General features: G+C 38.2%; 1 protein-coding gene and 1 long non-coding RNA gene across 5 annotated transcripts in view; one reads left to right on the top strand and one right to left on the bottom strand.

Annotated features, from left to right (window-relative positions):
* Window positions 1-100: 100 nt before the first annotated feature.
* LOC149268826 (uncharacterized) lies at window positions 101-2,542 on the bottom strand. Of its 2 annotated transcripts, none has more exons than XR_016270398.1 (4): window positions 2,402-2,542; window positions 1,553-2,082; window positions 450-1,428; window positions 101-386 (listed from the first exon to the last, which is right to left on the bottom strand). It is a non-coding gene; the product is annotated as an uncharacterized LOC149268826 (long non-coding RNA). The 2 variants fall into 2 exon arrangements; XR_016270397.1 differs by lacking the exon at window positions 2,402-2,542 and adding an exon at window positions 2,169-2,309 and having other exon boundaries at window positions 104-386.
* Window positions 2,543-3,614: 1,072 nt separating this feature from the next.
* gol (ring finger protein goliath) overlaps window positions 3,615-14,590 on the top strand; it is a 39,299-nt gene continuing 28,323 nt past the window's right edge. Inside the window, exons 1-2 of one of the 3 annotated variants that reach the window (XM_089469374.1) lie at window positions 3,615-4,447; window positions 4,519-4,919. The gene's annotated coding sequence lies outside the window, so the exon portion shown is untranslated. The remainder of the gene's footprint in view (window positions 4,448-4,518; window positions 4,920-14,590) is intronic. The other 2 variants (XM_018012759.2, XM_018012758.2) reach the window with 2 other exon arrangements.

Below are 14,590 nucleotides of genomic sequence, written 5' to 3'. Positions count from 1 at the left end.
CACTAATTGCAACCGCGACACTCCTGCCCCCATTGAGTAGCACCTGCCTGTTGAGTAGCACCTGCAATTAGCAGCCCTTGCTGAGGCAGAGACAGACCCAGATGGGGGGAGAGAGAGGCAGAGGGAAGCGGTCACATTGCTCGACTTTGGCGTCAGCGGCGACAGCGAAATGTGGACAATGCGCGCCGGCATGTGACACGCGGCCACCACACGCATTGCACCACGCCGCACCACCGTCCCGAAGACCAAATCGAGTGGCGCTAAAAATAACTAAGCCTAAGCCCCATATGCAGACACAATACAGCCAAAGACGACAAACAGAAGCCGAGACCCAAAGGCAGACCGAGCCGCGGAGTCCAAAACTGAGTCGGAAACAGAAACTGAAACTGAAACAGAAACTGAAACAGATGCAAATTGAAACAAACATGGAAACTAAAATTAAAACAAACCGCACTAAGTCCACCATACGAAATCTTCTCTCTGCCTCTCTTTCTTTCACTCTCACTCCACTTCTCTCTATTTCGCACTCTCTCTCTCTCCCTCCTTGTCTCTCTGTCCACCTGTGTTACGCATACCTTCTCGTTCTCTCAAATGCACCACAGTCAAACTTCATAGATGTGGAATTTTTATTTACCCCAATTGTGGTACTATTAAATATTACGCAAGTATATATCATTTAAATCGTTTCAAATATTTAGTACTTGGCTTATTATATAACTTAACTAATATAATTTTCTTTAAATTTGTTTCTTCGCAATATATTTTAGTACTAGCTGGCCTGGCAAACGTTGCATTGCCCTCTATATTATTTCTAGGTAAAAAATTGTTGAAAGCTATGTTGTTCAGGCTGGGATACACTGATAAATTTATTAATCGGATTTTCATTCAAGCACCTTGTTGTAAACGACATTCTTCGTTTTTTGGTCGGGTGCAAGAACAAATAATGCGGATCGTTTGCCAACACGTGAGCATGCCACGTACAATTGACCATGAGAAAAACACGCATTTTCTAGATTGAGGCCACAAATAGTCAAAGATTGGCCCTGTGACTTGTTGATCGTCATGGCGAAGGCAAGACGAAGCGGGAATTGAATTCGTTTAAATTCAAAGGGCATATCTGTTGAGCTCATCGGAATCCTAGGAATAAGAACTTCCTCATCTTTAAATTTTCCTTTGAGTATCAACGCGTGAATCACATTGCTCATCAGTTTTCTTATCACCAAACGCGTTCCATTGCACAGTTTTGGTTGGTTTAAATTTCTAAGCATGCAAATCATGGAGAATTGCTCTTTTCATAGCTGTGTTCATTTCTTGACGCCGGTCAAGTTGTTCTTCCATATTGCCCATGAAGTATATTTGCAAGAATTTTTGCTGTGCATCTTCAATAGGTTGCAATGATCCAATGCGATGGCAAATCTGGCCTTGAATCTTTAAATTCAAAGCCATAGTTATAGTTATATTTACAAACACTATTTACAGAAATCTAACAAACTACATTATTCAAAATTTTTTTTTGGCAGTCATAGAAAATAAAATTTTTAACGTAAATTACCTTAAATATCCGTCTCCAATATTTTCCGCCCCAAATTATGTCATTTGGAAACAGGCATTGTATTTTTGAGTGTTCGCTAGAAAATGTCGTGATTCTAGTGTTTCGCCATAAAGCAGGGAACGCAATGGCTATGGTGACCGCTAATGGCAATGTCACTTTACCACTAAGGCAGCACAAACCGGGCGTTTCACCAGCAAACTTCAATGCGCCACAATGCTAGCAAACAACGTCCATTGGACCAATGCAAACTAAACGATTCAAGCTGTAATCAATGGTGCAATCATATCGAAACGCTGCTCGATTCAAATCAATCCTTGAACCATTTCTTATTGCCATTTCACGGGCTGCCTCTCTTTGAGAAGCACGAATTAAGGCCCTTCTTCCCTGGGTACTAACGCGGAGCCTTTCTCGGGCGATTTCTCGCTCTTCGTCAGATAATTGACTCGCGCTATTCCGTTGCCTAATTGCATTATGGGTCCGCCGGGAAAGATTAGATCTTCTAGGACGCGGCATTTTTATTAATAGTAATACTGCCCTCGCACAAAACCATATAAAACAATCGAGAAATATAAATATAAATAATTTACACAAATTTATGTTTGAGACAAACAAATACCTGAACTTTCGAGATATTTAGCTTTTGTAAAAGTCCAAAAATACAATTTTTAATAATTAACTTTTTTTTTCTAATTTCGAATTTTGAATTTTGAATTTTTTATTTATTTTTGATTGTTAGGTTTTAATCTTTTGATTTTTTTTTTAATTTTTGCAGATTTTTGATTTGAAATATTTATAAAGTTTAAAAGTCCGAAAATATAAAAAGCCAAAAATACACTTTTTAATAATTACCTTTTTTTTTTTTAATTTCGAATTTTTAATTTTTTATTTATTTTTTGAACAGTCAGGTTTTAATCTTTTGATTTTTTGCAGATTTTTGATTTGAAATATTTTTCCTTTTGATTTGAAAATTTTTTTTTTTTTTTTTTTTTTTTTTTTTTTTGAATAGTCAGTCTGCTCGAGGTCAGGAGACCGTAGACTGACTGACTACATTTGTTTATTTACTTCTACACTATTGTCAAAACTGTCACTGTTACCAAGCCTACTGGGTATAAAAAAAATTTGAACATTTGGGGAAAAAACCGCGTTTTTCAAGTATTCGGCAAATTTTTTCAGTATTTTTAAGACCCTATACTAAACTCGTTGCGGAGACAAATCCAACAAATCAAAAACCATGAAAATTGGTTCAGCCCAAATCAAGTTATAAGCGGTCTTCACTTTTACACAACTTTCTTTTATATATATAGATTTAAATTTAATTGTTATCTTTTGTTATTTAATGAATCAATTTTTTATAATTGACAATATATTTTCTGTTAAAAATGCAAAATACTTAGTATCAAATATCATATTCTATGTATTTAACAACAATATACATCTATGAGATTTGTAGATGTTGCTATACATACATATGTTATCTACATTAACTGAGGAGAGAGTACACAACTGCCATGGTAATGCTATTTAATGAGAAATATATATTATTTATCAATCTTAACTATACGAAACTGTATGAAACTTTGTTTTGAAATAAAAGCTTTCATATACTCCTTTTGAAGGATATATCTTTGAGATACAGAATAACACATTATCATAGCATTTAAATGTAAGATCTTCTACTGAGCAAATCAAAATGAATGATAAATGGTTGATCCAAAAATTAAACTACCTACCTATGCTGTCTTTTTATATAGCTGCATATGCTTACCTAAAAATATATTCGCTGTGTTTCCAGTTTTATTTGTTCAGTTTTAAGCCAGACTTAACGGACTCTTTACTCTTTACTAACGGACTCAGACAGAGTCAATTATTCGAATAGCAATCTATGAGATCTTCACTTGCATTGCCTTAAATCCAACACCGTTGCAACGCGTTGTCGCACTTAGCAAGTGGCTACTGTACTGCTCTCGCAGTATCTGTGCGGCGCCTGCGTTCCACGTCCGACGTTCGGCACTCGACATTCGCAGTACGAGGCGGCGCGACTCTCGACTCTCGACTCGCGACGTTTGAGTTCGCTGCGAGTCCGTCGAGCTCTCAGTTTGGGTTGTGTGAGCCGTGAATTCAGTTGCTTTTCGTGTCTGCAACGAGTTGGATAACAATTCGGTTGGCGCTGCTGCCGCTACGCTCCGTCGCTCTGTCGCTGCGTGTCTGTATTTTGGACTGTGAATCGTTGTTTATTTCTGTTGAATGGAATATTAACAAATGCTATGGGTGCACCAGGGCAGTTGCGTTGAGTTTTCCTATGATGAACAACTAAAGCCAACTGCTAGCCGAAAAGTATCTCGTAGATACTCGCAACGCACTTTCCACACCAAAAATACCGAAATTCCAATCGCGTGTGCACAACAACGACAACAACAACAAAACAGCAGTATAAATATGTACAAAAAAATTGATTGCAAAAATGCGCCAAGAAAATTAAAAAACAGCTTTTAATAAATAAAAAAAAGAAAGAAAAATTTAAAAAAAGAATAGGTAAAAATATTAAAATACTCAAGCAAATACGCGACGTTTTTTTAATATACAAAATAAATAAAATAAAATTATATTTGTTGTTTATTTATGTTTTGTGCTCGGTAGCGTTTGTCTCTCGTTCTCTCTCTCTCTCTCTCGCTCTGCGCGTGTGTGTGTCCGTTTCAATGTGAGTGTGTGTATCTGTGTGTGGCACAAAACAGCTGTTGGTGCAACAACAACAATAACAACAACAGTAGCAACCACAACTACAACTACAACAACAAAATCTCGCTGGCAGACGCAAAAACGAGAAACAACAATAACAATTTGATATAAATTTCATTTCAATTAAGTTTTATGCTAACGAGCAGATGAATTTCTAAGGTGAGTTATAACTGACCTTCATCACAGTTACCGTTATACCACAGTTTCCGAAACAACTTTTACATTCACAGCAGGAAACATCGCGCAAACTGTGGTATACAAATATATATATACGAGTCGATAATTGCGCCGGTTGTATTTGAAGGGAATCAGGTTGATAAGACGGAACTGTTTGATATTTGTGCCATTCGACGGCATTTCGAATTTGTGTTAATGAAGAGCTATAGAGAGAACAAAAAAAGAACGAGGTAAACATAACGAGAAAGGGAGCGATATTAGAGATAAAGAAAAATTGCCTTTCGTAAAAAATAAAAAATGTATTTCTCGTTATGAAGGTAAATGATAATTATTGATTGACTGACTGACTGATTGATGATTAGCGTGTGGGCACAGCTTGTCGAAATTAATTAAGTATTGATTTAGTGTTGATTAGAATTTTTAAAGTAAATTCAAACAGGAAATAGGCAAATAAGTAAGTAAATAAGTAATAAATTATTTAAATGAAATTTACATGGTTTTTCATCTACAATAACTGAAGCATATGCTAAATTAAAATGTTTAAGTACTACATTTTACACTAAATTAAACATAATTATCAAACAACTCAATCATCATATGCATTTTCCTTAAATGGTTATTAAAGCCGGCTTTAATTTATTCATATCTCGCAGTTTTTCATTAAGTTCGTGTAATCTTTCAGTGAAATATTTGCATTGGCTAAGCCAGTGTCATTGCCTGAACCCCTTTCGATTCACTTTCATTTCACATGCCCATAAAAATCCTTTGTTCCTGCCTTTGTTCTGTGCTAAGCCGCTGCAGGGGGGCATGCCAGCTTTTAAAGGCGCATAACAATGGAGTTCGAAATCCTGTGGCTGGCATCGAGTAATTGGTGCAGTTGAAGAGCCTGTGACTAACCCACATAACTAACTAAGTTGGCAGCTTGGAGGGTCTTCCCATTAACCCTCTCCCGCTCTGCCTCTCTCTTTGTCTCTGCCTGCCTCTCGCTCGCACTCACTGCAGTCACAGGATCAGGAACTTTATGAATACACAACACGCACACACTTTAGTTTACCAGCAACAGCAGCAACAGCAACAGCAACAGCAACGAGCAGGAACATAACAAGAGGCCATTTCTCATCGCATTGCGGGAAAAATCAATAAAAACGCACGCGACTAACGGCAAACGAAGCGACCCCTCCGCCTCCGCCCCTGCCATTCTAAGGCCACTCGAGTGAGTCTAGGTCCTGAAGGATACAGCTGCTGATGCTACAGCAGCAACAACAACAGTAGCAGCAGCAGCAGCTCTTGGTAAATTGGGATTTGGCTTTTAATTAAGCGAATCACAGAACAGCAGCTGAAGACAAATTAACGCGCGCGCCTCACAAATCGCGTTTATCAAGTGCAGTTAATGCAAGCCGGCGCCAAAGCTTCTCCCTCTTCCCTCGGCTCCTGGCTAACCCCTTGGCACCGCGTTGACTGCATTGAGGAGTCATTGCCATCAGCGAAAAGCGGAATTCAGCTAGCAACAACAAAGGGCGCGGGCACTAAGAAAAATTCAACAGAACGATGGAAGGATTCTAAATATAGTTCACTTGTCGAAGCTGAAATACTCTAAATTAGAGCTTAGAGTCTACTGCGTTTTCATATATCAATATAATATTGTGGCAAAACCACATTTTCTAAATTTGATAAAGATACATTATTTATTCTGTAGGTTAGTTATAATAATCATCTGCTAGCAAAAGATGGCATAAAGTTGTATATATTTATTATATTTTATTTAATGTTTATTTTATTTTAATATAAATAAGCATATATTTTTAGAGAATAACCAACATTAAACTAGATGAATTTGTGTTGATAAAATTTAAGGAACATCGATATAACCGATCTAAAGTGTTTGGTATCCATGTGTAAGAAGATGCAGAGATCGGTCGAATATAAGCTACCGCTTAGGGATAAAAGAAAGGGATATATGAGAGTGGAAATGGATTGGAGTGGAGAGAGTCTCTAATTTCTAATATACATTCAGAATTTTCCCATTTTATATTAATGCCGAAATTTCATGGTACCCTTCCATCTGTATGCTTTCACATTCTCTATCCTTTAGCTGAAATGCCTCTTCGCTAGTGTATTTTGGCGCTTGGCTCTCAACGGCGCCTCAGGAGTCCCGAGAGAGAGAAGAAACTGGCGCAGGCGCGGTACGTATTTTGTCGCTCTCTCTCTCTCTCTCTCCTTCGCTCTTTCAACCTTTTTATTTACTCTCCAACATTTCAGTCTGTCGGTGGCTGTCCTCATAAACCCTTCTGCACCCGAAGCCCCCCTAAACCCCCCACCGCCTGCTGCTGCTGCTGCTTGGTTCCTGTTCCATTGTTATTGTTGTCCTGATTTTTTGGCAAGAGAATTGTGTCGCTCGTATGTATCTTTGACTGGCCCTCTAACCCTCCACCAAAAACCCTCCCACTAAGTAATAGGAATTGCAATTGCAACCATTTGCTAGGCGAAGGGTTTTTCTTTAGAGGGCGCCAAGGCGCAAGGGGAGGGTAGCTCTCGCTAAAAGCGAAATGAAAATTGACATGGAAAACGAGTTTTTCATTCAACAACTGGAAAAAGGCATTTGCATTCCCATTCGCAATGGCAATGGCATCAATCTGCATTTACGTATATATACTTTTTGGAGGGGGCGTGGCATGTGTTCATTTTAATTGTAATTGACAGTTAAACTTTTAGCATTGAACCACTTAATGCCACTTTTTGACTTTGTTTGGCCAAAAGTGAAAGTCGTGCATCGATCACTCCAGTGTGTGCGTGTGTTCGCAGATTTTTTTTCTGCTTCATCAGAAAATGTAGATTAGGGTGCGATTTAAATTATTTGATGTAGATAGGTTTCACTTTACAGCTCCAGTTTCTATAGTTTCTGTACGGCTTGCGCCAGGTGTCTTAATCGATGTCATTTATTAGCATAATCAAACCAATTTCATTCACTCGCAGACAATGCAAATCGCTGCGTTTATGATGGAGAAAAATAATTCAAATTAAATCGAAATACATTTTGAATAATATGTGTATATTCATAAACGAGACTACATAAGTTTACAGGAGTTTATCTTACATGTGAAAATGAGATGAAAAGTAGTAAAATATTTATCTTTCTATTCTTCTAATAGGTCTGGCTTTACCATTAGATCTTAAGCTTTTCTGTCAATTTCAGCAAGAAATCAACAAGGGATCTGTCAATAATCTCAACAAGTTTCTTTCATTTTCTTTATAATAAAGTCAGATTTCAACTAGCCTCAATTGTTATTGTCTCTCTGGAACAGTTGAATTTGGAGAATCTCTTCCATCTATTTGGCGTTGCATTTCCTGCACGAGATACGCGTCCTACAGTTGTAAATTAAGTGCTCGCTTTCATTATCAGAAGGTCTCCAGTTAATTGGGTCATTTAGCGTGGAAGTATAGTCGAATCTAACTCGAGCGAGAGATACGATTTACAACTAATGCACAGCCATTGAGAGCACTTGCTCAAACATCCTCTCTCGGCTAACAAGTGGCTGTTGGAGTGGGCTTCCATATCTGAAGTGGGGTTGGCTCTTCCATTCAATGCATCACAAGTGGGTCACATTGAAATAATAATATTCTCGGCTAATATCTAGAGCGGATGTGTGTATCATAGAGCGAGGCGTTTGAGTTTGCTCATGCACTTGGCAAACTTCTCCGCTTCTTCTCCTCATCTCTGTTTAATCCTCAACCTCAGCCAGCAAAAGTCCACAAATGATACAAAGACCATGAGCCTTGGCTGAATATCAACAAATGTACATGGTCAGCTTTCATAGGGGGAAGGGGGAAAAGGGGGAAAAAGGTTGAGATTGCAGTGAGGAAAGCGTGTGGGAAATAAAAAGCAGTCACAACCTGCCTGGCCATAAAGCAGGAAAGTGAAAATGCCATGCAATGCAATGGCCTGTGGCTTAAGCAAATTTTCCGCATTGTTTTCCATTGTCTCTCTTTCTCTCCCTCACTCTCTTTCTCTCTCTTTCTGTCTTTTTGCCTCTTGTTTGTTTTTGCTTTTTACTTTATTTATATTTGCATATGCCACGGCAATAACAATTAATCTGTAATTTTACACGGCTTTTGTCTCAATAAGCCCATTGCCAATATGTCGTTCTGTTCTGTTTGAGTATACAATCTCGCATCTATACAACGGGGACGATATCTGCACATACATATGTATGCATTCGCCTGCGATATATTACTATATGTTCAATGTTTATCACTCGAAGCTGTTCTCTAGAGACGGGGGCATTGAACTGCAGCTGCGGCCATGCAATTCACACGAGTATTACGAGGAGTCCATATACGACGATTTAATCACTCCCATGTTTCTCTGCAAAACTTTTAACTAGACCCAAAATCCACACTAACTAACAGAGAAACTGAGGCACAGAGTGTGCCAGAGATAAAGAGAGAGAGAGAGAGAGAGAGAGAGAGAGAGAGAGAGAGAGAGAGAGAGAGGCGATGAAGGAGCTGCAAATTGTGCCAGGGGGTCCAACTAGCTGATAGCTGGTAGCTGGTAACTGGTAGCCAGTGCAGCAAGTTTTCCACTTTTATTTTCTCACATTTAAAAACATTTAACAGTTTTTCACAGCGCAAAAGAGACAGCGAGTTACAGCAAGAGAGGGAGAGATAGTGCAGGAGAAGAGATAGAGGGTAATTGCGGCATGCATATTATACCTGATGTTCAGTCTGCACAAAGTAATGCTTGTAGCCCGGCGTCCGAACGAGTAATACAGTCAGTCAGTCAGCCATCCAGCATACAGTGGGACGAAGCACACAGCATACAGAGCGAAGTATGTAGCATAAGTAAGGAAATGCACTCTTTCATTAAATATATAAACGGAAAAAATATTATAATTACTATAGAAAAGGTTGAGCATTATTACAATATATTGACTATATTTATTCCGTTTATAGAGGAACAGAACTATCGATAAATGTTAAGACTATGGGCCAAATAAATTTTCATTATGTTTATAATTTTTATTACTAGCTATTACTGGGATAATGGTGTATTTATAACAATAATATGATTTCTCGACCTAAGAAAACTCTTTTATCGCTAAAACTTTCTACATATGTATGTACACGTGTGTATTATGTGATAATGCGAAGTTATCGAAAATCCAATTTCGCTAATAATACTTACTATGTATACTTGTGCATTATCTGATGATGTTTAATTATATTTGCGACTCGAATGTGTATTTTGTATATTGTAAGATTATCACTAATTAATTATTATTTATATAGTAATTGTTAGTATTTATATTTATTCAATTCCATTATTATATAGATTTATTGCAGTTCTGCTGTAAAACTCTGTTGTGTTTATTTATCTAATTTATATATTTATCAACTAATTTTTGATAAATATGCTATTGATATATTCATATTGAGGGAGAATGATCAATAATATGTTGGGCTTCAATTCAATAATACATTTAGATAGTATATATAGAGAATTGGTAATTCAATAAGTTTTTGACTCTCTTTTCTTTCACATCTAAAACAGTTTACATCAAGTCCATGCAGCTCTGCTCACTGTAGCTCCACCCTCAAAAGTCAATTAGTCAGCAGCTGAGCCCCAACATTATCTGTGCTGAGCATGCGATGCCAAGTCGCTAAGCTGCAGAAGCTCCTCCAGAAGGCAACTCTCTGGCCATTCGTCTATCCTCGCTCGACGTCTCTGTGCATCTCGCTTCGTGTCTGTCAGGCAAATCTGCTTTAAATTTTTAATCGCATGAAATGTTTGTGTTATCGCACGGGCCATGTCTTTCTTGCCTGGAGACTGGCTTAATATGCCAAGTTACGCAGACTTTCACACTGCTCTTGCGTGCATGTGTGTGTGCATGTGTGTGTGGAGGTGTGTGGGTGGCTGTATCTTGGTGTAAATCTATTGTGCAGCTGTACTTTGCTTTGCAGTTTCGCATTACATCACACACACACACACACAAACATAGCTGAGAGTATGTACTCAATTACATTAATCGCCTTGTCGCTGGGCTTTACTCATGTGCGTGTACCGGCTGGCCCCAGGTCGAGATATGCCGGATAAATGCATTTCCATGTCATACGACAAAGTATATGCATGCATGTATTACAAAAATTGCATTTGATATGCTCAAGTCGAGCGCAAAGTGATTGGGATAGGTCAGTATTCGCCAGCGGTCAGCCGCTTCAAGCTGCAATGGGTTTTGAGCTTACAATCGTAAAAAAGTCGACGAGCTGCAAATATTGATTTTAAAGAAAATACACAGGCATACATGTATTGTTGAATAAATAGAAATAGTCGAATAATATGTTTTCAATGAAAAATTTTTGTTTGGCTAGTGCATCAGTCAGTTAGTCAATCATTAATTATGATACAGTATAGGATTATACATAAATAAATAATTCATTATTTGAATTGGTCAGTGCATTATCATTCAGTCCATCAGTCAGTACAATTTTACATAAATAAATTTATTTAGACTTTAATTTATGTTAAATGTTGCTTTAGGTCTTGCTTATTAAAAGTGTTTAGTACAAATTATTAACCATAAACCAATATGAATAATATAAACACAAATTACTTCCCCGATCTGCTTGTTTATCATTGCCTGGTACAAATAACTTTATTTACACTTTAGTTTAAATTAAAAGATCGATAATCAATCAGTCAATCAAGCACAAAGCTGTACACATGTATTGAGCACTGCATGTATGTATATATGCATGTGCAGGTGTTTATTGTAAACCTTTAGCCAGTTTGAATTATACAGTCAACATCACGCCTAGAATAGCTTCAAAGTTCAATCGACTCATTCAATTTACTATTGACAATATTTGCTGAAAATCAAATACGAGCTCGATCTCTATAAGCAAATAAAAACAGAAATTACGTGTTTTACGAGAGATCGTGAATGAAACGCTCAAATGGGCAATACAAAAAGTCACATAAATCGACTCAATAGCAAATACAACACGTGCAGCTGAGAAAGGGTCGTGGGAGGGGGGAAGGGGCGACAGGCTACTACGTGGACATCAGACTCTGTGGGTGGGGTGTGGAGTGTCGGGTGTGAGGGTGACCTCCATATAAAACTTATGACATGTGCACAAAGGCAATAAACAATCGATTTGACATTTTCGGTCAGTGCAATTGGCTGCCAGCTCCGTTTCCCATTTTCCATTTTCCATTTGCCATTTTCCACATCCTTTCCAGCACTAAATGGCGCCCAGTTCTGGTCGCTCGAGTGGGGACTTTAAGGGGCCAAGCCGCCCCTTAAAACTAATATAAATCAATTGGGATTTGATTTGCATGCTCAGCTCTTGAGATGATTTTCAATTAAGGCGCCAGCTCTGGGAAACTTAATTGAATTGGACAAGTGGGCGGGCGCTTTCACTCAATCGACTATGATTCGATTGGAAGTCGAATCGATTCTTTTCACCGCTTGACGCAATTTCACTTTCATTTGCCGCGTGTGGACTTAACTGTTATTTAATGAGTTGCCGCCGCTACGTAATTACTCAATGTATGCCATAAATTGCTTTCCAATTAACATAATTTACACTTGACACACACACTCACACACACACGCACACTCTGTGGTGGGTGGCTTCTTGAAGAAAGTGACTCATTTGCAAAGTCTTTGTCGAATGTTAATTTTGTTTGTATTTTAATTGTTGTCAATTTGCTTCGCGTCGCGTAAGCTCTAAAAATAAATCCCGGCATTTGCATTCGACCCCAATTTTTTGGCATTGCGCTGAACCGTTAAATGAGATTTGTAAACGTAATTGTAATGGCAATGATTTCTTAAACCGTTAACGACCAATAAGTCGGACGACTGACGACTGACGACTAGCACACATTTCTCAATGGATCTAGAAGTATCCCGCCCACCTAAGCCATAATCATTATCATCATCATCATCATTATCATAGCAATAATATCAGGGGCTAAAGCGCCTCAACTGCCCAGTTTCGTGTCATTCAGCAGTAATCGTTGGAAAGCCACTTCAGAGAGAGAGCAATAAAGATAAAGAGCGAAATAGCGATAGAGCGATAGAGAGAGAGGGTAGGCGGAGAGATTAGGTGAGCTGCTTTCTGTTTTCGCTGAAAGAGTTAAGTACGTGGACTGGCAATAGTTAAATATTTATAGATACAAATCGCCAGCAAATGCTGTTGGGTCAAAGACGTGCTGCGAAAACCAAAAGCAAATCTAATCTAAACCATCTTTTTGAGGCTAAAGGCAAAACGATGAACAGAACTGACGATCCAATCGAGTCGCTGCAGTCTTTCTTTAACGGAACCTTCGATAAGAGAGAAAAGTTACTTACAGAATATATATCTTCTGCAAATATGATAAACAGTCCTAAGATAATTTAGTGCAAAAAAAAACAACAGCTAAGTAAATATTGTTATAGAATGAGTTGAAAGGTAATTCCCAAGTTCTGCAGATATGGAAGCAATACAAAGGGTTTTCTTTAAATAGTTAACCATGGGTTTATATGAGTTTATAAAAATTAAACTTTCTTCGCTTTTGCAAGAGAATTTTGCTTTTTCAAGAATGTTTTTAAGAAGACAGAGAAATAGAGTTGAGGTCTCGTATATTTCCTGTATATTTCAGCATTGATCTTAAGTGGAAATTGAGACATTTACACTTATCTTGACTGCTCCAACATTTTTTACTTCCTTCATAGACAGTTCCTCCACTCAATTCCTAGCGGTCTTTAATTGCCAAAGCTGATTGTCCAGTTTCATTTGGTATGAGTTTGTCAAACGGAGGCTGACGTCAAAATGTCGTCGTCGTCGTCGTTGTTGTTGTTGTCGTTGTCGGTGAAAGGCGTAACACAAGCGGCACATGATCGACCCGGACGCCAAGCCGGCATTAGGGACAGCTCGTTAAACCAGCTGATCAGCTAATCGGGAAAGAGAGTGAGAGAGCGAGAGCGAGAGCGAGAATTGTAGATCGATCTGGTTTAACATTTCCTCGTGGCATCGCCTGGCGAAAACCTGCTTAGGCCGGTAGGCACACTTAAAAGCCTCAACGGACCGCCTCAGCGCCACGCTCTGGTTCATTAGATATTGAATAATTTGGTTTGTTTTAGTTATGCATAATTACAGAATGGCACGTGGCGAGCGCATCTCGATGAGATCTAGAGGCGCAGGCGGGTGTGGAAATCTGAAAATCTTGATCAAGCAAAACAAAAATCAAGCGACGACCGGTTCAATCTAATAAAATTGTTTAACGAATATGAATTGTTTATTACATTAACTCGTTAAGAGCTGTAGAAATTCTTCAATTGACCATTAGCCATCGAAAGGGGAACGAGCCACAGGGTGTATCAAGATTGTGATCGTGTTTGTAACAAGCATTTATTTCCACTGCATTGAAAGCATATTCCAGTTAGTAATGCTTGTCTATAAGAAATTTTCAATATACAGGGTATCTATTCATTAAGTATCGTTGTAAAAAGGAGACGTTTGTCTTGCAAAAACAGGTAAAGACTTTGCTGTATAGATTTCTTTGAGTGACTACAGGGTATCTAATAGTCGTGCTCTATTGCTCTACTTGTTTGAATTGATTTTGAAGAGCTTTGTAATTGTTTGTTATGTTCAACTTGTTGCACAACAAATGAATTTACACTTTGTCTTCGAATTCTTTCTGATAAGCTTATCGCCCTATGGGGTTTATTCAACTCTCTAAGCATAAGTAAAAAGACAGAGGCTGAGGGAATGAGAGAGAGAGAGAGAGAGAGAGAGAGCGAGAGAGCTAGAGAGAAACTGAGAGTGTGTGACTTGACAATTTTATAGTATGATTTGTAATCAACTTTTTGAATGCTTATGATCGCTAATTTGTTTTTAATTGTTGCCCTTGCCTGAACTCGGAACTCGCTGTGAACTGTGGAAACTGGTTTCCTCTTCACACTGTGTCGCCTGCCCTTCAATCCAACCAGCCAAAAACTAGCTCTTTAAGCTATTTTTCTAATGCTTTGCATTTGATTTATGATCTTCGATTATTAACTTGTATTATGGAAATGTCAAAGGTTGACTTACCAAAAGCCTTTCTTGCATATTCATGAGGTTACAGCAAAGTTGTTCATATTTTTG

The sequence above is a fragment of the Drosophila arizonae genome, chromosome 5 (assembly GCF_054131065.1).
Source record: "Drosophila arizonae isolate 15081-1271.41 chromosome 5, UAZ_ARI_1.0, whole genome shotgun sequence".
Classification (NCBI taxonomy): domain Eukaryota; kingdom Metazoa; phylum Arthropoda; class Insecta; order Diptera; family Drosophilidae; genus Drosophila; species Drosophila arizonae.
Note: the sequence above shows the minus strand (reverse complement) of the source record. Positions and strands in the feature narration are given on the sequence as shown.